Here is a 22,239-nt window from a genome sequence, read left to right on the forward strand (position 1 = left end):
CACCCATTGAGACCAGCATGTCCAGAGATACAACCTCTCTTATCATCACCCAGCGCCTGGGCTTGCCTCCGCTGTACCCGTGCCCCACCATACCCCTGTCTGCACATTATGCCCAGAATCTATTCTACCACGCCCATAAATCTGCTCCTTTTATTCCTTGTCCCCAACGCTCTAGGCGACCAGTTTTGATAGCCTTTAGCCGCACCCTCATCCTACTACTCCTCTGTTCCTCGGGTGATGTGGAGGTAAACCAAGGCCCTGCATGTCCCCAGGCACCCTCATTTGTTGACTTCTGTGATCGAAAAAGCCTTGGCCTCATGCATGTCAACATCAGAAGCCTCCTCCCTAAGTTTGTCTTACTCACCGCTTTAGCACACTCTGCCAACCCTGATGTCCTTGCCGTGTCTGAATCCTGGCTTAGGAAGGCCACCAAAAGTTCTGAGATTGCCATACCCAACTATAACACTTTCCGTCAAGATAGAACTGCCAAAGGGGGAGGAGTTGCAATCTACTGCAGAGATAGCCTGCAAAGTTCTGTCATACTTTCCAGGTCTATGCCCAAACAGTTCGAACTTCTAATTTTAAAAATTAATCTCTCCAGAAATATGTCTCTCACTGTTGCCGCCTGCTACCGACCCCCCTCAGCTCCCAGCTGTGCCCTGGACACCATCTGTGAATTGATCGCTCCCCATCTAGCTTCAGAGTTTGTTCTGTTAGGTGACCTAAACTGGGATATGCTTAACACCCCGGCAGTCCTACAATCTAAGCTAGATGCCCTCAATCTCACACAAATCATCAAGGAACCCACCAGGTACAGCCCTAAATCCGTAAACATGGGCACCCTAATAGACATTATCCTGACCAACTTGCCCTCCAAATACACCTCTGCTGTCTTCAATCAAGATCTCAGCGATCACTGCCTCATTGCCTGTATCCGCTACGGGTCCGCGGTCAAACGACCACCCCTCATCACTGTCAAACGCTCCCTAAAACACTTCTGCGAGCAGGCCTTTCTAATCGACCTGGCCCGGGTACCCTGGAAGGATATTGACCTCATCCCGTCAGTTGAGGATGCCTGGTCACTCTTTAAAAGTTACTTCCTCACCATATTAGACAAGCATGCTCCGTTCAAAAAATGCAGAACTAAGAACAGATATAGCCCTTGGTTCACTCCAGACCTGACTGCCCTCGACCAGCACAAAAACATCCTGTGGCGAACTGCAATAGCAACGAAGAGCCCCCGCGATATGCAACTGTTCAGGGAAGTCAAGAACCAATACACGCAGTCAGTCAGGAAAGCAAAGGCCAGCTTTTTCAAGCAGAAATTTGCATCCTGTAGCTCTAACTCCAAAAAGTTCTGGGATACTGTAAAGTCCATGGAGAACAAGAGCACCTCCTCCCAGCTGCCCACTGCACTGAGGCTAGGTAACACGGTCACCACCGATAAATCCGTGATAATCGAAAACTTCAACAAGCATTTCTCAACGGCTGGCCACGCCTTCCTCCTGGCGACTCCAACCTTGGCCAACAGCCCCGCCCCCCCCGCTGCTACTCGCCCAAGCCTCCCCAGCTTCTCCTTTACCCAAATCCAGATAGCAGATGTTCTGAAAGAGCTGGAAAACCTGGACCCATACAAATCAGCTGGGCTTGACAATCTGGACCCCCTATTTCTGAAACTGTCCGCCGCCATTGTCGCACCCCCTATTACCAGCCTGTTCAACCTCTCCTTCGTATCATCTGAGATCCCCAAGGATTGGAAAGCTGCCGCGGTCATCCCCCTCTTCAAAGGGGGAGACACCCTGGACCCAAACTGTTACAGACCTATATCCATCCTGCCCTGCCTATCTAAGGTCTTCGAAAGCCAAGTCAACAAACAGATCACTGACCATCTCGAATCCCACCGTACCTTCTCCGCTGTGCAATCCGGTTTCCGAGCCGGTCACGGGTGCACCTCAGCCACGCTCAAGGTACTAAACAATATCATAACCGGCATCGATAAAAGACAGTACTGTGCAGCCGTCTTCATCGACCTGGCCAAGGCTTTCGACTCTGTCAATCACCATATTCTTATCGGCAGACTCAGTAGCCTCGGTTTTTCTAATGAGTGCCTTGCCTGGTTCACCAACTACTTTGCAGACAGAGCTCAGTGTGTCAAATCGGAGGGCATGCTGTCCGGTCCTCTGGCAGTCTCTATGGGGGTACCTCAGGGTTCAATTCTCGGGCCGACTCTTTTCTCTGTATATATCAATGATGTTGCTCTTGCTGCGGGCGATTCCCTGATCCACCTCTACGCAGACGACACCATTCTGTATACTTCTGGCCCTTCCTTGGACACTGTGCTATCTAACCTCCAAACGAGCTTCAATGCCATACAACACTCCTTCCGTGGCCTCCAACTGCTCTTAAACGCTAGTAAAACCAAATGCATGCTTTTCAACCGTTCGCTGCCTGCACCCGCACGCCCGACTAGCATCACCACCCTGGACGGTTCCGACCTAGAATATGTGGACATCTATAAGTACCTAGGTGTCTGGCTAGACTGCAAACTCTCCTTCCAGACTCATATCAAACATCTCCAATCCAAAATCAAATCTAGAGTCGGCTTTCTATTTCACAACAAAGCCTCCTTCACTCACGCCGCCAAACTTACCCTAGTAAAACTGACTATCCTACCGATCCTCGACTTCGGCGATGTCATCTACAAAATAGCTTCCAATACTCTACTCAGCAAACTGGATGCAGTTTATCACAGTGCCATCCGTTTTGTTACTAAAGCACCTTATACGACCCACCACTGCGACCTGTATGCCCTAGTCGGCTAGCCCTCGCTACATATTCGTCGTCAGACCCACTGGCTCCAGGTCATCTACAAGGCTATGCTAGGTAAAGTGCCGCCTTATCTCAGTTCACTGGTCACGATGGCTACACCCACCCGTAGCACGCGCTCCAGCAGGTGTATCTCACTGATCATCCCTAAAGCCAAAACCTCATTTGGACGCCTTTCCTTCCAGTTCTCTGCTGCCTGCGACTGGAACGAATTGCAAAAATCTCTGAAGCTGGAGACTTTTATCTCCCTCAACAACTTTAAACATCTGCTATCCGAGCAGCTAACCGATCGCTGCAGCTGTACATAGTCCATCGGTATATAGCCCACCCAATTTACCTACCTCACCCCCCATACTGCTTTTATTTATTTACTTTTCTGCTCTTTTGCACACCAGTATCTCTACTTGCACATGATCATCTGATGATTTATCACTCCAGTGTTAATCTGCTAAATTGTAATTATTCGATTTATTGCCTACCTCCTCATGCCTTTTGCACACATTGTATATAGATTCTCTTTTTTTATACCATGTTATTGACTTGTTTATTGTTTACTCCATGTGTAACTCTGTGTTGTTGTCTGTTCACACTGCTATGCTTTATCTTGGCCAGGTCGCAGTTGCAAATGAGAACTTGTTCTCAACTAGCCTACCTGGTTAAAAAAACACTAATCTATATCCTCTGTCATCTACACACCTGTAGACATAACCTGGGAATAAACCTCAACCTAACACTAATGGTAGCTCTAATGATTACTGTCCCCCTACCCAGGAGGCCACAGCCGGGCAGGCTTTATTTATCATAACTATAAAGTGTTCATAAACATGCAGATCCTATCCATAGCAATCAGGGTCACAGCCTTGTACACAGCCTTGTACACAGCCTTGTACACAGCCTTGTACACAGCCATGCATAGTTCTGACTTTGATCAACATCTCAACCGGAAGGAACTCTTTACTGTGGCAGAGTAGTGAACCAAACTAACTCCAGCCATGACCTACATTACAATCACAAGTAGTCAAGTTCTCCCTCTGTTGTTTATTTACTACATCTACTCAGTTCCAGTTGAGATGGCTATGATAAGTACCATCCCACTGGGCACACTATGTCATTTCAATGTGGAGAATTGGGTCATATTTGGTAGATTTGTTGATCAATGAGATTCCAACCTATTTTCACCCACTCAAAAAAACAGACAATAGTTTGTTGAATTCCCAATGTGTTATTACTATGCTTTCAACCATCTAAAAGCACAACAAAATTCCAATGGGATACAATGTCAGGTATTTTGTTTATTTATTTAACAACTTAATGTGTTATCACTGTACTTCATCTAATAGCACAACCAAATGTCCTGGATTGTAGTTGAGATTACATTAAAGTACATGGTGCAAGTGATCAATGCTGGTGCATTACATGGTGCAAGTGATCAATTTTCCGTATTGCAAAAGTGATATTGAATTGTGTTTGGTTGTTAACGCAACCAAATATCAACATTTGAAGGACATGTTTCTTCTGCTTGTATAGCTCCATCTGTACCACTGACGCTGGCTTTAACTCCAGTTTGTAAACAAATGAATTATTTATATGTTGGATTCACGTCTCCATTTCAACCAAAAATCTAACTTAAAGAATAGGACTAAATAAAATCAAACCTTAAATGCACTTTAAATAGTTTGATAGATTTTAGATTTTTGGTCGAGTTGGAAACGTGAATCCAACATTTATTATTGACTTGTAGATTCCATTAGAAATCAACTGAAGCTTGAAATCGCAGGCTTACAGTATATGTACTGTCTATTTTTAGTTGAATCCTGGGCTGAATTTAAACAATAGCTGTTGATGACTTCCAAATGCTATTGTATATAGGCCTAAATACCATAATTGATTATATACTATGTGATTGATAACATATGGTAACATTTAATTTGCTCTGTTTAACCTACCCTTTGGAATGACTTCTTTAGCAACAGTGATTCTATATTGTGAAGATTTCTCAACAATCATTCTCACGATAGCACATTGGTTATATATTCAGTGTGTAACGGCAACCTTCCTCCTCTTCGTCTGAAGAGGAGGTGTAGCAGGGATCGGACCAAGACGCAGCGTAGTTTGTGCTCAACATGATTTAATTAAGACGAATAAACGTGAACACTTACAAATACAAAATAACAAATGTGGCAAACTGAAACAGTCCTCTCTGGTGAAATGAACACAAAGACAGGAAACAACCACCCACAAACCCCAACACAAAACAAGCCACCTAAATATGGTTCCCAATCAGAGACAATGACAAACACCTGCCGCTGATTGAGAACCATATCAGGCATACATAGAAATGGACAAACTAGACACACAACATAGAATGCCCACCCAGCTCACGTCCTGACCAACACTAAAACAAGTAAAACACACAAGAACTATGGTCAGAACGTGACACAGTGGCAGATATTAAAGCTAGGCTTGGATAAAACCCTGGACAGGACAGCTGTAGATAGATCAACTCTCCAGTAGGAGGTGCTGCCCAGCCTATAGTTTTTTCTTATAGTGGATATTACGTTGAAGATCTGACGTTGATTCAAAGTACAAATTCAACGTAATTTATACAAGGTTTGTCTGTTGAAAATTGGTTACCATGATGACATAATCCTATGGTTAAAAATGTACCCTCAAAACAACAGATTATGTTGGTTACTTTTCAAATCCAATGCATTTTCCACATCATCAAACCTTGATTTAACCCGTTTGTACCCAGTGGAATTAGACTATGATCAAAGTGCATTAACACCAAGGGATAGATAGTGACAGGAGAAGTCAGAGAGAGGAGGGACTGTCAGAGTGAAACGTCTGGACAGTTGAGTCAGGACAGACAGACAGACAGACAGACACAGACAGACAGACAGACAGACAGACAGACAGACAGACAGACAGACAGACAGACAGACAGACAGACAGACAGACAGACAGACAGACAGACAGACAGACAGACAGACACAGACAGACAGACACAGACAGACACAGACAGACAGACAGACTGAGAGAGAGAGACTGAGAGATACAGACAGAGAGAGACAAAGAGACACAGAGACACAGAGAGACACAGGCAGAGACAGGCAGAGACAGGCAGAGACAGAGAGAGACAGAGAGAGACAGAGAGAGACAGGCAGAGACAGAGAGAGACAGGCAGAGACAGAGAGAGACAGAGAGAGACAGGCAGAGACAGGCCGACCGACGTGGGGTGGAGGTGACTGCTGTAGTAGTATGAAGGAGCAGGTCCAGGACAGAGGAGAGGCAGCTGGGATGTTAGGCCACATCATCTACTGCATTATTCATCTCCCTCCACCCTTTCAGCTTTATGTATGTAATAGAAGGAGACATAAGGAGGTAATTTATGACGCCGGTGAAATTAAAATCATTGTTCAGCCTGGCAGACACCTTGCCTGTATTTTTACCTTCAAAAAACTTTTCCGATGGTGATGTATTATGCTTGCCTTGACCAAGGAGCAGAGTGGACACCTGTGTGGCGCGCGTGGAGAGCAGAGCGGCCCTCTCCGCCATGCGGCCCTCTCGGACATGCGGCCCTCTCGGACATGCGGCCCTCTCCGCCATGCGGCCCTCTCCGCCATGCGGCCCTCTCCGCCATGCGGCCCTCTCCGCCATGCGGCCCTCTCGGACATGCGGCCCTCTCCGCCATGTGGCCCTCTCCGCCATGCGGCCCTCTCCGCCATGCGGCCCTCTCCACCATGCGGCCCTCTCGGACATGCGGCCCTCTCCGCCATGCGGCCCTCTCCGCCATGCGGCCCTCTCGGACATGCGGCCCTCTCGGACATGCGGCCCTCTCCGCCATGCGGCCCTCTCGGACATGCGGCCCTCTCCGCCATGCGGCCCTCTCCGCCATGCGGCCCTCTCCGCCATGCGGCCCTCTCGGACATGCGGCCCTCTCCGCCATGCGGCCCTCTCCGCCATGTGGCCCTCTCCGCCATGCGGCCCTCTCCGCCATGCGGCCCTCTCCACCATGCGGCCCTCTCGGACATGCGGCCCTCTCCGCCATGCGGCCCTCTCGGCCATGCGGCCCTCTCCGCCATGCGGCCCTCTCCACCATGCGGCCCTCTCGGACATGCGGCCCTCTCCGCCATGCGGCCCTCTCGGCCATGCGGCCCTCTCCGGCATGCGGCCCTCTCCGCCATGCGGCCCTCTCCGCCATGCGGCCCTCTCCGCCATGCGGCCCTCTCCGCCATGCGGCCCTCTCCGGCATGCGGCCCTCTCCGCCATGCGGCCCTCTCGGACATGCGGCCCTCTCAGACATGCGGCCCTCTCAGACATGCCTTACTGCTGGCTTATGGACTGCTCTCCACTGCTGACTGACAGGGTCTCGGATCATCTTCAACCTCACTCTAACCCCTTTACACATGGAAAACTAGCAGAGACCACTGCTGCTTCTGATCCAGGTCTGTGCTTTAGCGCTTGCCACTGACGTTGCACATATCAATGTTTTAAATGGTGCTTCTAGTTAGAGATGATTGGTCAGTGGGTGGCTTCGCAGAGCGTTGGGTAGTAAGTAGATATAATAGATATACATAAACCATGGCCACTCTAGGAAATCCCAGTCTCTGGGCCGTGTTTTAGCGTGGGTGTGTTAGAGAGAGAGTAGAGAGGAAGAGAATAGAGAGAGTAGAGAGAGAGAGAGTAGAGTAGAGAGAGAGAGTAGAGTAGAGTAGAGAGAGAGTGTAGAGAGAGAGAGTAGAGAGAGTAGAGAGAGAGAGAGTAGAGAGAGTGAGTAGAGAGAGAGAGTAGAGCTTTACTACATAGAGTGAGTAGAGAGAGAGAGTAGAGAGAGTAGAGTAGAGAGAGTAGAGAGAGAGAGTAGAGAGAGAGAGTAGAAAGGCTAGAGTAGAGAGTAGAGTAGATAGAGAGAGTAGAGAGAGAGAGAGTAGAGTAGATAGAGAGAGTAGAGAGAGAGAGAGAGAGTAGATAGAGAGAGTAGAGTAGATAGAGAGAGTAGAGAGAGTAGAGAGAGAGAGTAGAGAGAGAGTAGAGAGAGTAGAGAGAGAGAGAGTGAGAGAGAGAGAGAGAGAGAGAGAGAGAGAGTGCATACAGTACTACTCATCAGTACACTGCTGTTCCACCACAAGACTTCTGGCCCCTAGGGTCACCCACCACCAAGATGAAAGAATCTCAATATCGAGCCCTCCCAAAAAACTAATCTAACCTAGTTTATGACAACAATCTACCTTTGAAACTCATTAAAGGGCTTTCTAGTAGGGCCTGACTCACATTATCAGCGCAGATTAATCAAGGGAGACTGGAGATGAACTCTCATTTTTTAAGAGGCAGTAACAGAGGGCTTTTTTGTCTTCAGATGAAAATCAATTAGTGAAGGTAAGGCCAGGAGGAAAAAGCAGCATCACTCAGCGCCAGCCCAAGTGGCAGGCCCCGTGATTTGTCTTCCGAGCTTGGCTGCTTCAGGGGGGTTGGAGCTCCCTTCTCCCAGAAAATTAATTTTCGTATCTATATTCTGGACCCCCTCTTCTTTCCTTGTTTTGGAAGACCACGTACACAAATGACTTGTAATTGAGGTTGATTCCTGATTAGAGAGCAGGAAGAGAACAGGGCAGCTTTTTGTTATCTCAGTCCTGAACACAAACCACATCTTCTACTGCTTCATTATCACACTTCTTTATTGTGGAGGGGGAGAATGTGTGTCTGTGTGTGTGTGTGTCTGTCTGTGTGTGTATGTGTATGTGTGTGTCTGTGTGTGTGTGTGTGTGTCTGTGTGTGTGTGTGTGTGTGTGTGTGTGTGTGTGTGTGTGTGTGTCTGTCTGTGTGTGTATGTGTGTGTCTGTGTGTGTGTGTGTGTGTGTGTGTGTGTGTCTGTGTGTGTGTGTGTGTGTGTGTCTGTGTGTGTGTGTGTGTGTGTCTGTGTGTGTGTGTGTCTGTCTGTGTGTGTATGTGTGTGTGTGTGTGTGTGTGTGTGTGTGTGTGTGTGTGTGTGTGTGTGTCTGTGTGTGTGTGTGTATGTGTGTGTGTGTGTGTGTGTGTGTGTGTGTGTGTGTGTGTGTGTGTGTGTGTGTGTGTGTGTGTGTGTGTGTGTCTGTCTGTGTGTGTGTGTATGTGTGTGTATGTGTGGCTGTATGTGTGTGTCTGTGTGTGTGTGTGTGTGTGTGTGTGTGTGTGTGTGTGTGTGTGTGTGTGTGTGTGTGTCTGTCTGTGTGTGTATGTGTGTGTCTGTGTGTGTGTGTGTCTGTGTGTCTGTGTGTGTGTGTGTGTGTGTGTCTGTGTGTGTCTGTGTGTGTGTGTGTGTGTGTGTGTGTGTGTGTGTGTGTGTGTGTGTGTCTGTCTGTGTGTGTATGTGTGTGTGTGTGTGTGTGTGTGTGTGTGTGTGTGTGTGTGTGTGTGTGTGTGTGTGTGTGTGTGTGTCTGTGTCTGTGTCTGTGTGTGTGTGTGTGTGTGTGTGTGTGTGTGTGTGTGTGTGTGTGTGTGTGTCTGTGTCTGTGTCTGTGTCTGTGTCTGTGTCTGTGTCTGTGTGTGTGTGTGTCTGTGTGTGTGTGTGTGTGTGTGTGTGTGTGTGTGTCTGTGTGTGTGTGTGTGTCTGTGTGTGTCTGTGTGTGTCTGTGTGTCTGTGTGTCTGTGTGTGTGTGTGTCTGTGTGTGTGTCTGTGTGCGTGTGTCTGTATGTCCATGTGTGTGTGTGTGTGTGTGTGCCCATGTCCCTGTGTACGATAAATTCTCAATGGAATACTCACTTGCCGGACGCCTTGTCCAGAACCAGACACTGAACTGAGTGGCGAAGACAGTAGATTCCTCCAAAAACAGCATCCTGAGAACAGTACACAGAGGAGAGAGAAGGGAGTTTAGATAGCGGCTAGTCAGTGTAGATAAACATACATGAATTCACTGCAAAATACTCCAAAATTCCAAAATACTACATTTTTTAAATCTCCCTCAAAGAAAAAGTGGAATCACTACATGTGGTTACAATCACTATAAAACAGTGTATTTGTGCTTCCTGGTTAAGTTCAACTTTTCAAAACTCAAGGATACATGGGTTTAGCCAGGTTAAGCCAAGCTCCCACGCAGACACAGCAGCATAACACAGACAGAACAGGTCTATGAGCCTGGCACGGGCTCTTTGAAAACAGAGTGAGTAACGGCCAGAGATGGCTGGGGTTTCAAGGAGCTCTGCCATCTGAGAGACTGGAGAGAGAGCAGGTCTAGAGAAACCGTGGGAGGAATGGAGAGGAGGGACCCAGACATGCCTACCTCACAGACCCCACCGGTTTGTACCTGCCCCCTTTAGTTTAATTACCAGACACGGCATCTTAATAACGCATAGAGAGAGTAAAGAGAATAGAACTCACAGACAATCATCCAGGCCCATGTCATGTCCTCTACAGAACCCCATTCAGACGACAGGGAACCCCTTTTGATGTCATTAACCCTAACTGACAGACGTTTAAGCTGATATTACTCTAATTAACTGGCCGCTGTCTGTCCCAATGATGCCATCCTCCGGCTGAAAAGGCGCAGCTGAAGCGCGGCCGGCCCTCACTCGCCCCCCTTTGGCTCCTGCGACATCACTCCGCATCGCTGCTAAATTAACAGTTGTGAAAATCCCCTCTGAGCCCCCGGTCTTTATAGCCTCTAAATGGCATTTCAGTTCCTATCAAGGCGGGAATCAGGGGACGTGATTTTTTAATACGGTGGCAAAACAATAGGGGCCATTAATAGCCGAACTCCGTGACAGCGCGCTCGGCGATGATTTATGAGTTTGTGTATAATTTGATTATGCTATTAATTCCACTGATTACAGCTGCAGCTAGTGTGGAGAAGGTCACATCCCAAATAAATCTTCGACAACCCTCCTCTCCCCCCTCTTACAAAACAACTGCCTCCAACTAGTTATTTCTGTAATTAAAAGGTAATGTAACAAGAAGCAGAAATAAGCTGCAGGCTCTAGCGATAGCAAGGCAGAAATAAATAAAACAGAGAGTCCCTTAAAGGCTGCCAGACACAATTTTCTTGACAACTCAATCCCATGCCTTATGATGATGGCAGGGCATGTATTTATACGTTTACACAGGACGTGTCCACCTCCAAGTACTGAATGCTGCCGTGTTTGCTAGATTCTCATCTCAGTTTCAGTCATGACAGTTAGGTCTGGGAGGTTTCTCTTGAGCTTTGACAAGCCTGGAGGAACAGCAGGTGTTGTGCACTCTTCATCCTCACACGGAGGAACACTAGAGATGGATTGTTACATTACAGTCTAGAGATAAGTCTAAAGTGTATGTATTGAGGAGCACTGCTTAGCAATACCATGTGGTTCAAGCTCACTTTTGCACAACATCCTCTTAAACAACTCTTGACTGAGTCTCCTAAAACTCTCCTGAAACTCTGTAATTGTTCCAGTGTTGAACAAAGCCCTGACTCAAACTTTTAAGAGTGTTGCACTAAGCCTTGACTCAACCCTTTAAGAGTGTTGAACTAAACCCTGACTCAACCCTTAAAGAGTGTTGAACTAAGCCTTGACTCAACTCTTTAAGAGTGTTGAACTAAGCCCTGACTCAACCCTTAAAGAGTGTTGAACTAAGCCCTGACTCAACTCTTTAAGAGTGTTGAACTAAGCCCTGACTCAACCCTTCAAGAGTGTTGAACTAAGCGCTGACTCAACCCTTTAAGAGTGTTGAACTAAGCCCTGACTCAACTCTTTAAGAGTGTTGAACTAAGCCCTGACTCAAATCTTAAAGAGTGTTGAACTAAGCCCTGACTCAACCCTTCAAGAGTGTTGAACTAAGCCTTGACTAAACCCTTAAAGAGTGTTGAACTAAGCCCTGACTCAACTCTTTAAGAGTGTTGAACTAAGCCCTGACTCAACTCTTTAAGAGTGTTGAACTAAGCCCTGACTCAAGCCTTTAAGAGTGTTGAACTAAGCCCTGACTCAACCCTTAAAGAGTGTTGAACTAAGCCCTGACTCAACCCTTTAAGAGTGTTGAACTAAGCCCTGACTCAACCCTTCAAGAGTGTTGAACTAAGCCCTGACTCAAACCTTAAAGAGTGTTGAACTAAGCCCTGACTCAACCCTTTAAGAGTGTTGAACTAAGCCCTGACTCAACCCTTTACGAGTGTTGAACTAAGCCCTGACTCAACCCTTAAGAGTTTTGAACTAAGCCCTGACTCAACCCTTTAAGAGTGTTGAACTAAGCCCTGACTCAACCCTTTAAGAGTGTTGAACTAAGCCCTGACTCAACTCTTTAAGAGTGTTGAACTAAGCCCTGACTCAACTCTTTAAGAGTGTTGAACTAAGCCCTGACTCAACTCTTTAAGAGTGTTGAACTAAGCCCTGACTCAAGCCTTTAAGAGTGTTGAACTAAGCCCTGACTCAACCCTTAAAGAGTGTTGAACTAAGCCCTGACTCAACCCTTTAAGAGTGTTGAACTAAGCCCTGACTCAACCCTTCAAGAGTGTTGAACTAAGCCCTGACTCAAACCTTAAAGAGTGTTGAACTAAGCCCTGACTCAACCCTTTAAGAGTGTTGAACTAAGCCCTGACTCAACCCTTTACGAGTGTTGAACTAAGCCCTGACTCAACCCTTAAGAGTTTTGAACTAAGCCCTGACTCAACCCTGTAAGAGTGTTGAACTAAGCCCTGACTCAACCCTTTAAGAGTGTTGAACTAAGCCCTGACTCAACTCTTTAAGAGTGTTGAACTAAGCCCTGACTCAACCCTTTAAGAGTGTTGAACTAAGCCCTGACTCAACTCTTTAAGAGTGTTGAACTAAGCCCTGACTCAACCCTTCAAGAGTGTTGAACTAAGCCCTGACTCAACTCTTCAAGAGTGTTGAACTAAGCCCTGACTCAACCCTTAAAGAGTGTTGAACTAAGCCCTGACTCAACCCTTTAAGAGTGTTGAACTAAGCCCTGACTCAACACTTTAAGAGTGTTGCACTAAACCCTGACTCAAGCCTTTAAGAGTGTTGAACTAAACCCTGACTAAAGCCTTTAAGAGTGTTGAACTAAGCCCTGACTCAACCCTTTAAGAGTGTTGAACTAAGCCCTGACTCAACCCTTTACGAGTGTTGAACTAAGCCCTGACTCAACCCTTAAAGAGTTTTGAACTAAGCCCTGACTCAACCCTTTAAGAGTGTTGAACTAAGCCCTGACTCAACCCTTTAAGAGTGTTGAACTAAGCCCTGACTCAACTCTTTAAGAGTGTTGAACTAAGCCCTGACTCAACCCTTTAAGAGTGTTGAACTAAGCCCTGACTCAACTCTTTAAGAGTGTTGAACTAAGCCCTGACTCAACCCTTCAAGAGTGTTGAACTAAGCCCTGACTCAACTCTTCAAGAGTGTTGAACTAAGCCCTGACTCAACCCTTAAAGAGTGTTGAACTAAGCCCTGACTCAACCCTTTAAGAGTGTTGAACTAAGCCCTGACTCAACACTTTAAGAGTGTTGCACTAAACCCTGACTCAAGCCTTCAAGAGTGTTGAACTAAACCCTGACTAAAGCCTTTAAGAGTGTTGAACTAAGCCCTGACTCAACCCTTTAAGAGTGTTGAACTAAGCCCTGACTCAACCCTTTAAGAGTGTTGAACTAAGCCCTGACTCAACCCTTCAAGAGTGTTGAACTAAGCCCTGACTCAACCCTTTAAGAGTGTTGAACTAAGCCCTGACCCTTAAAAAGGCTGTTGAACTGAAGACCTGACTGAACCCTTATAAAGCCTGGTGGAACAGAAGCTGCAGGTTCTGTAGATGCATGCTTTCTCTCTCCACCTCCAAGAAGGAGAAACAGGTGGGACGTTTTAGAAGGTCCTGGGAGGATTTCAGAGGGTTTGTGGACAATAAATCCTCACCATGTCAAGAACACGCTAAACAAACTAAATTACGATGTGTACACAGACCGCTTACCTGTCAAGATCATTGCCGGAAAATTCTGCTGTAATCTGGGGAGCTGGGTGTCAGAGTGGGGGGCTAATGATTGGCCAATAATTAAATGAAAAACAAAGAGCCATGCCGCATGGTGAGGCCTTCTGCACATAATTAAATCCTGTTGGTTAAATGATGTTTATTGCTCCATGAGTAGAAGAAAACAGACTGCTCGACAAACAATCATCTGTATTAATGAATGCTTTTCCCCATCCTCTCAATCGGTTTCATTCTGCCTGCTGTCTGATTGGAGCGTGGCAATGCTGCATGCAAATCAAAACGTGTCACGGCCAAATGCTTTTTCAGGGTAAATGAATAACGGTCTATCCCCAAGTCATGGAACGGTACGAGGGGCATAGGCAGAATACGGACTACGGCAGTCAAAGCGCCAAAGGTTATTTAGAAATTAAAAAGTCTTCCTTGTCAAAACTTGAGGAATAATCCAGGCGAGGACACAAAAGCATTTCATCACTTTATTAGCAGTGCTGCTCGCTGATCTGTGAATAACCTGAGAGAGTGAGAATTATTGAGTTTGCACAGCCATCTATCCATCCATCACCTGCAAGCAGGTATCACATTGATGGATGATCCCTCCTCCAAACACCACTCTCTAGCTCAGATTTTTTTCTCCCTCTCCATCTGACTCGCTACCTCTTTTTTGTTTCTTCTCTCTCACTCTACCTCCAACATTTTCTTCTTCCTTCCATTTCTACTATTGTAACCTTAATTACCTCCACTATTTGGGAGGAGACATTGAGAAAAAACTGACCTTCTGACTAGAGTCAAGGTTTGAAGTCAAGGTGAGACATTGTGATGTTTTTAATCTAAGATATAAAACTAGGGAGATTAAAGTAATAGCTCAATTCCTTTTCATCACCGGTAGAACAAAATAAAGACATGGAAATTCAGAATGGGAAAACACCAGAGAGCGAGAGCGAGATGGTGACAGACAGGTGTGATCATGTGTCGTCTCTTTACCTTGCTTATCTGAACGTCAGAGAAGGAGATTAGAGGAAGGAGTGGGAATCAAATATGCAAATGACTGAGCCTCAAGCAGAGGAGCTTTATTCAAATTCTAAAAGTCAGGTAGAAGATGAATCCAACCTCTGTATCCTACATATTAGACTTATGTCTCTACATCTACCCCCAAAGGTAAAAACAGATGAGGAGGAAGACGTTAAGGCTCCATTTGGAGGCTCTTAATATGTATTCATCACTTTCTATTAATTACTACATCATTATAGCAAATCCTTTTTTTTCTGAATAGTTTATTATAATACAATTAAGCAATAAGGTACGATGGGCTGTGGTATATGGCTAATATACCACGGCTAAGGGCTGTTCTTATGCACGACGCAACGCAGAGTGCCAAGATACAGCCCTTAGTCGTGGTATATTGGCCATATACCACAAACCCCAGAGCTTTATTGCTATTATAAACTGGTTACCAACGTAATTAGAGCAGTACAAATACATGTTTTGTCATACCCGTGGTATACGTCTGTTAATACGCACCTGAAATGTGAGGTGTGCAGCCATTCTCTATGATGGATTTAGTTGGATGCAAATTGATTGCATCCCAGATACCCTACATGGCCAAAAGTATATGGACACCTGCTTGTCAAACATCTCATTCCAAAATCATGGGCATTAATATGGAGTTAGTCCCCCCTTTGCTGCTATAACAGCCTCCACTCTTCTGGGAAGGCTTTCCACTAGATGTTGGAACATTGCTGCGGGGGACTTGCTTCCATTCAGCCACAAGAGCATTAGTGAGGTTGGGCACTGATGTTGGGCAATTAGGCCTGGCTCACAGTCGGCGTTCCAATTTGTCCTAAAGGTGTTCGATGGGGTTGAGGTCAAGGCTCTGTGCAGGCCAGTTAAGTTATTCCACACCGATCTCGACAAACCATTCCTGTATGGACCTCGCTTTGTGCACGGAGGCATTGTCATGCTGAAACAGGAAAGGGCCTTCCCCAAACTGTTGCCACAAAGTTGGAAGCACAGAATTATCAGGAATGTCATTGTATGCTGTAGCGTTAAGATTTACCTTAACTGGAACTATGTCACACCCTGGCCTCTGTTATATTGATTTTCTTTATTAGTTTAGTTAGGTCAGGGTGTGACATGGGGGATGTTTGTGTGTTTTGTCTAGTTTAGGGTGTGTGTATTGTTTAAGGGGTTTTTAGTATGTATGGGGTTGTGTTCAGTGTAGGTGTTTAGGAAAGTCTATGGTTGCCTGATTTGGTTCTCAATCAGAGACAGCTGTTTATTGTTGTCTCTGATTGGGAGCCATATTTAAGGCAGCCATAGGCTTTAGGTGTTTGTGGGTAATTGTCTATGTTGAACGTTTGTAGCTTGTGTGTGCACTAATGTTTGTAGCGTCACGTTTATTGTTTTGTAAAAGTGTTCGTTTCGTGTTTCGTCATCTTTAATAAAAGAGGATGTCCTCATATCCCGCTGCGCCTTGGTTCGCTTATTATGACGGTCGTGACAAACTAAGGGGCCTACCCCGAACCATGAAAAACAGCCCCAAACCATTATTTGTCCTCCACCAAACTTTACAGTTTGCATTATGCATTCGGGCAGGTAGCGTTTTCCTGGCATCCGCCAAACCCAGATTTGTCCGTCGGACCGGGGAAGAGTGATTCATCCCTTCTGAGAACGCATTTACACTGCTCCAGGTTCCAATGGCGGCGAGCTTAACACCACTCCGCCTGACGCTCGGCATTGAGCATGCGACCTTAGGCTTGTGTGAGGCTGCTCAGGCCATGGAAACCCATTTCATGAAGCTCTTGATGAGCAGTTATTGTGCTGACGTTGCTTCATGGTGCAGTTTGGAACTCGGTAGTGAGTGTTGCAACCGATGACAGACGGTTTTTACACGCTGCGTGCTTCAGCACTCGGCGGTCCCGTTCTGTGAGCTTGTGTGGCCTACCACTTCACGGCTGAGCCGTTGTTGCTCCAAGACGTTTCCACGTCACAATAACAGCACTTACAGTTGACCGGGGCAGCTCTAACAAGGCAGAAATTTGACGAACTGACTCGTTGGAAAGGCGGCATCCTATGACGGTACCAGGTTGAAAGTCACTGAGATCTTCAGTAAGATCATTCTACTGGCAATGTTTGTCTATGGCGATTGAAAAGCTATGTGCTCAATTGTATACTCTGGTCAGCAATGGGTGTGGCTGAAATAGCCGACTCCACTAATTTGAAGGGGTGTCCATATACTTTTCTATATATAGTGTATATCGGTTTCATGGCACTGACTTGGACAGCACAGCGTGTTCAATAGAACATGACCTATCTCCAGGCTGCTCCGCCGTAGAAAACAACTCTGTCATATATGCAACTCAGCGCATGACACCTCCATGGTGTAGATATATCCCAGTCAGAGAATGGAAACGCAGGCAGGCAGCCAAAGTCATATGCACAACCCCGGGGCAAGTGTAAAAGGCTATATCCAGCTGCATCCACTGCCTTTGGGGAGTTGTTCTCGCATTGTCTGGCTGTGAGCCATTATCCCCTGCAGTAGTATTACCATCCTCTCTTTCTCTCTCTCTCTCTCTCTCCCCCCTCCTCTCTCTCTCTCTCTTTCTCTCTCTCTCATCCTCTCACTCTCTCCCCCCCTTCCTCTCGCTCTCTCTCTCTCTCTCTCTCTCTCTCTCTCTCTCTCTCTCTCTCTCTCTCTCTCTCTCTCTCTCTCTCTCTCTCTCTCTCTCTCTCTCTCTCTCTTATTCTCTCTCTCTCTCCCATCCTCTCACTCTTTCTCCCCCTTCCTCTCGCTCTCTCTCTCTCTCTCTCTCATCCTCTCACTCTCTCTCTCCCCCATCCTCTAGCCCTCTCTCTCCCCCCATACAATTGCTTTCTCTCTCTCTCTCTCTCTCTCTCTCTCTCTCTCTCTCTCTCTCTCTCTCTCTCTCTCTCTCTCTCTCTCTCTCTCTCTATCTCCCTTCATCTCACTCTCTCTCCCCCCATCCTTCACCAATCTTTGACCATTTCAAATAAAAACAATCACAGTAAGGTTCTTAATTGTAACCCATAAATTATTTGATTGAGATATATAAACTCAGCAAGAACAGAAACGTCCCTTTTTCAGGACCCTGTCTTTCAAAGATAATTCGGAAAAATCCAAATAACTTCACAGATCTTCATTGTAAAGGGTTTAAACACTGTTTCCCATGACAACGCAGGAGTGGCTTTGAGACAAGTCTCTGAATGTCCTTGAGTGGCCCAGCCAGAGCCCGGACTTGAACCCGATCGAACATCTCTGGAGAGACCTGAAAAAAGCTGTGCAGGAACACTCCCCATCCAACCTGACAGCTTGAGAGGATATGCAGAGAAGAATGTGAGAAACTCCCCAAATACAGGTGTGCCAAGCTTGTAGCATCATACCCAAGAAGACTCAAGGCTGTAATCGCTGTCAAAGGTGCTTCAACAAAGTAAAGGGTTGAATACTTATGTAAATGTCATATTTATTTATTATTATTTTTTTATTAGCTAAATTTCTAAAACCAGTTTTTGCTTTGTCATTATGTGGTCTTATGTGTAGATTGATGAAGGAAAAAAACAATTTAATACATTTAGAACAAGGCTGTAACGCAACAAAATGTTGAAAAAGTCAAGGGGTCTGAATACTTTCCGAATGCACTGTATATACACTGAGTGTACAAAACATTAGGAACACCTTCCTAATATTGAGTTATAGCCCCTTTTGCTCTCAGAACAGACTCAATTCTTATATAAAGGTTAAATGGGGGGCACGGACTCTACAAGGTGTACACAGTATTCTACAGGGATGCTGACCCATGTTGACTCCAATGCTTCCCACAGTTGTGTAAAGTTGACTGGATGTCCTTTGGGTGGTGGAACTTTCTTGATACACATGGGAAACTGTTGAGCGTGAAAATTCCAGCAGTGTTACAGTTCTTGACACACCCAGTTCAAAGGCACTTAAATATTTTGTCATATACACTGATTGAAGTGGATTTAACAAGTGACATCAATAAGGGATCATAGCTTTAACCTGGATTTACCTGGTCAGTCTATGTCAGTGTATATTCGTCTGCAATGGACCTTTAGCACAGACATAAGGAACCACTGACCTGCAGAAGCACTGAGGAATGTCCCACAGGCCGTAGAGGGGGAACAGGAAGGGCGTGTTGCTGCAATGCCCCAGACAACACAGGAAGTGCTGCGTTGCTCTCAGGCCCTCCCCCGCGCAGACCTCCGGGGTCACCATGGCGATGGGGTACAGGAAGAGATGCTGCAGGTTCTCTGTCAGCTTCTTGGTCTGTAGGATGTCCCATAAGGAGAAGCTCTGAGAAGTCTGGAGAGAGAGGAGAGCAGGGAATACCACTGGAGAGAAGTCTGGAGAGAGAGGAGAGCAGGGAATACCAGGGGAGAGAAGTCTGGAGAGAGAGGTGAGCAGGGAATACCAGGGGAGAGAAGTCTGGAGAGAGAGGAGAGCAGGGAATACCAGGGGAGAGAAGTCTGGAGAGAGAGGTGAGCAGGGAATACCAGGGGAGAGAAGTCTGGAGAGAGAGGAGAGCAGGGAATACCAGGGGAGAGAAGTCTGGAGAGAGAGGAGAGCAGGGAATACCACTGGAGAGAAGTCTGGAGAGAGAGGAGAGCAGGGAATACCAGGGGAGAGAAGTCTGGAGAGAGAGGAGAGCAGGGAATACCAGGGGAGACAAGGTAAAAGAGTGAGGGATAGAGAAGACAGGGATAGACAGAGAGAGGACTGGGGGTAGAAGACTGGGATAGAAAGAGGACTGGAGAGACAGGACTGGGGGTAGAAGGTTGGGGTAGAGGATAGGATCGAGAGAGAGAGGGCTGGAGAGGGAGGACTGTGGGGGTAGCAGGACTGGGACAGGGAGAAAGAGGACTGCTGGTAGAGGACTGGGGTAGAGGACTGGGACAGGGAGAGAAAGGACTGGTGGTAGAGGACTGGGGGTAGAGGACTGGGGGTAGAGGACTGGGGGTAGAGGACTGGGGGTAGAGGACTGGTGGTAGAGGACTGGTGGTAGAGGACTGGGAGTAGAGGACTGGTAGTAGAGGACTGGTGGTAGAGGACTGGCACAGGGAGAGAAAGGACTGGGGGTAGAGGACTGGTGGTAGAGGACTGGTGGTAGAGGACTGGGAGTAGAGGACTGGTAGCAGAGGACTGGTGGTAGAGGACTGGCACAGGGAGAGAGACAGACTGGGGGTAGAGAACTGGGGGTAGAGGACTGGTGGTTTTGGACTGGTGGTAGAGGACTGGGGGTAGAGGACTGGGGGTAAAGGACTGTTGGTAGAGGACTAGTGGTAGAGGACTGGGAGTAGAGGACTGGTGGTTTTGGACTGGTGGTAGAGGACTGGTGGAAGAGGTCTGGGAGTAGAGGACTGGTGGTAGAGGACTGGTGGTTTTGGACTGGGGGTAGAGGACTGGTGGTAGAGGACTGGGGGTAGAGGACTGGGGGTAGAGGACTGGGGTGGGGGAGAGAGGGGAGCATACCCTGGTACTCCTCTGGTTGCTGCTCAATGTCCAGACAGAAAGTGAGGAACTTCATCAGCATCCATTTCTCCACCATCGTCAGCTGCTTGCTGCCAAACACACCAGCCCGGGAACAGGGCACCTGCAGGAGAGGGAGAGAAAGGAGAGAAAGGAGAGAAAGGAGAGAAAGGAGAGAGAGAGAGAGAGAGAGAGAGAAAGGAGAGAGAGAGAGAAAGGAGAGAGAGCGAGAGAGGGAGAAGAGAGCGAGAGATAGAGAGAGAGAGAGAGAAAGGAGAGAGAGGGAGAAAGGAGAGAGAGCGAGAGAGGGAGAAGAGAGCGAGAGATAGAGAGAGAGGGAGGGAGAAGGAGAGAGAAAGGAGGAGAGAGAGGGAGAGTGAGAAGGAGAGAGAAAGTAAGAGAGAGAGAGAGCGAGGGAGAGGGAGGAGGAGAGAGAGAAAGGAGAGTGAGAAAGGAGAGAGAGAGATAGAAAGGAGAGAGAGGGAGAAATGAGAGAGAGAGAGTGCGAGAGAGAGAGAGGAAGGAGAGAGAGAGTGCGAGACAGGAGTAGAGAGAGAGAGAGGGAGGAGAGAGAGAAATGGGAGAGAGGGGGAGATAGAGGGGGAGGGAGAAAGGAGAGAGAGTGCGAGAGAGAGAGTGAGAAAGATAAATGGGATAGAGGGGGAGAGAGGGGGAGAAAGGAGAGGGAGAGAGTGCGAGACAGGAGTAGAGAGAGAGAGGGGGGGAGAGAGAGAAATGGGAGAGAGGGGGAGATAGAGGGGGAGGGAGAAAGGAGAGAGAGAGAGACAGTGCGAGAGAGAGAGAGAGAGTAAGGAGAGAGGGGGGGGAGATAAATGGGAGAGAGAGGGAGAAAGGAGAGAGAGGGAGAAAGGAGACAGAGGGAGAAAGAGCACGAGATAGAGAAATAGGGGGAGAAAGAGTGAGAGAGAAAGAGAGAGAGAGAATGGGGATGAGTGGGAATGGAGTGGTGAGGGTATGTGAAAATGAAAAGCAGGGCGGGGACGGGGGGGACGGGGGTGACGGGGGTGACGGGGCAGACAGGGACACGTGAGTGTGGTCAAATACGGGACAGCTATCTTGAGCAGAGTGATTGAAGTACTCAAATTAAAAGCCGATGTTCATAACCACCACTCAATGAATGAAATGTAGAGACATTACTGAACAACATTTGTATATTATCTTCAGAGATGAAATAGCTGTTTGTGTAACAGCATTAATCTGACAGTAATCAGAAAGTCAATGAAATCTGTTAGATCTTGTATCTCAGCTCAACATCTGTGTGTGTGTTGTGCACTCTACCTGATCCACTTTCCTGTTGCGGTAGGTGAGGATGCGGGTGACGTTTTTAACCTTTCTAGGACACACGTTCCGCTAGCGGAACCCCCCCACAACATTCCGCTGAAAAGGCAGCGTGGGAAATTCAAAAATATTTTTTTGAAATATGTAACTTTCACACATTAACAAGTCCAATACAGCAAATGAAAGATAAACATCTTGTTAATCTACCCATCGTGTCCGATTTAAAAAATGCTTTACAGCGAAAACACAACATATGATTATGTTAGATCACCGCCAAGTCCAAAAAACACACAGCCATTTTCCCAGCCAAAGATAGGAGTCACAAAAAGCAGAAATAGAGATAAAATGAATCACTAACCTTTGATGATCTTCATCAGATGACACTCATAGGACATCATGTTACACAATACATGTATGTTTTGTTCGATAATGTGCATATTTATATCCAAAAATCTCAGTTTACATTGGCGCCATGTTCAGAAATGCCTCCAAAATATCCGGAGAAATTGCAGAGAGCCACATCAAATAACAGAAATACTCACCATAAACTTTGATGAAAGATACATGTTTCACATAGAATTAAAGATACACTTGTTCTTAATGCAACCGCTGTGTCAGATTTCAAAAAAACTTTATGGAAAAAGCAAACCATGTAATAATCTGAGACGGCGCTCAGATAGAAACTCCGCCATGTTGGAGTCAA

General features: G+C 46.7%; 1 pseudogene; it reads right to left on the minus strand.

Annotated features, from left to right (window-relative positions):
- Positions 1 to 22,239, minus strand: part of LOC120021083 — a 105,304-nt pseudogene that overhangs the window by 76,857 nt on the left and 6,208 nt on the right.

The sequence above is a fragment of the Salvelinus namaycush genome, chromosome 26, assembly GCF_016432855.1.
Source record: "Salvelinus namaycush isolate Seneca chromosome 26, SaNama_1.0, whole genome shotgun sequence".
In the NCBI taxonomy this organism is placed as follows: Eukaryota; Metazoa; Chordata; class Actinopteri; order Salmoniformes; family Salmonidae; genus Salvelinus; species Salvelinus namaycush.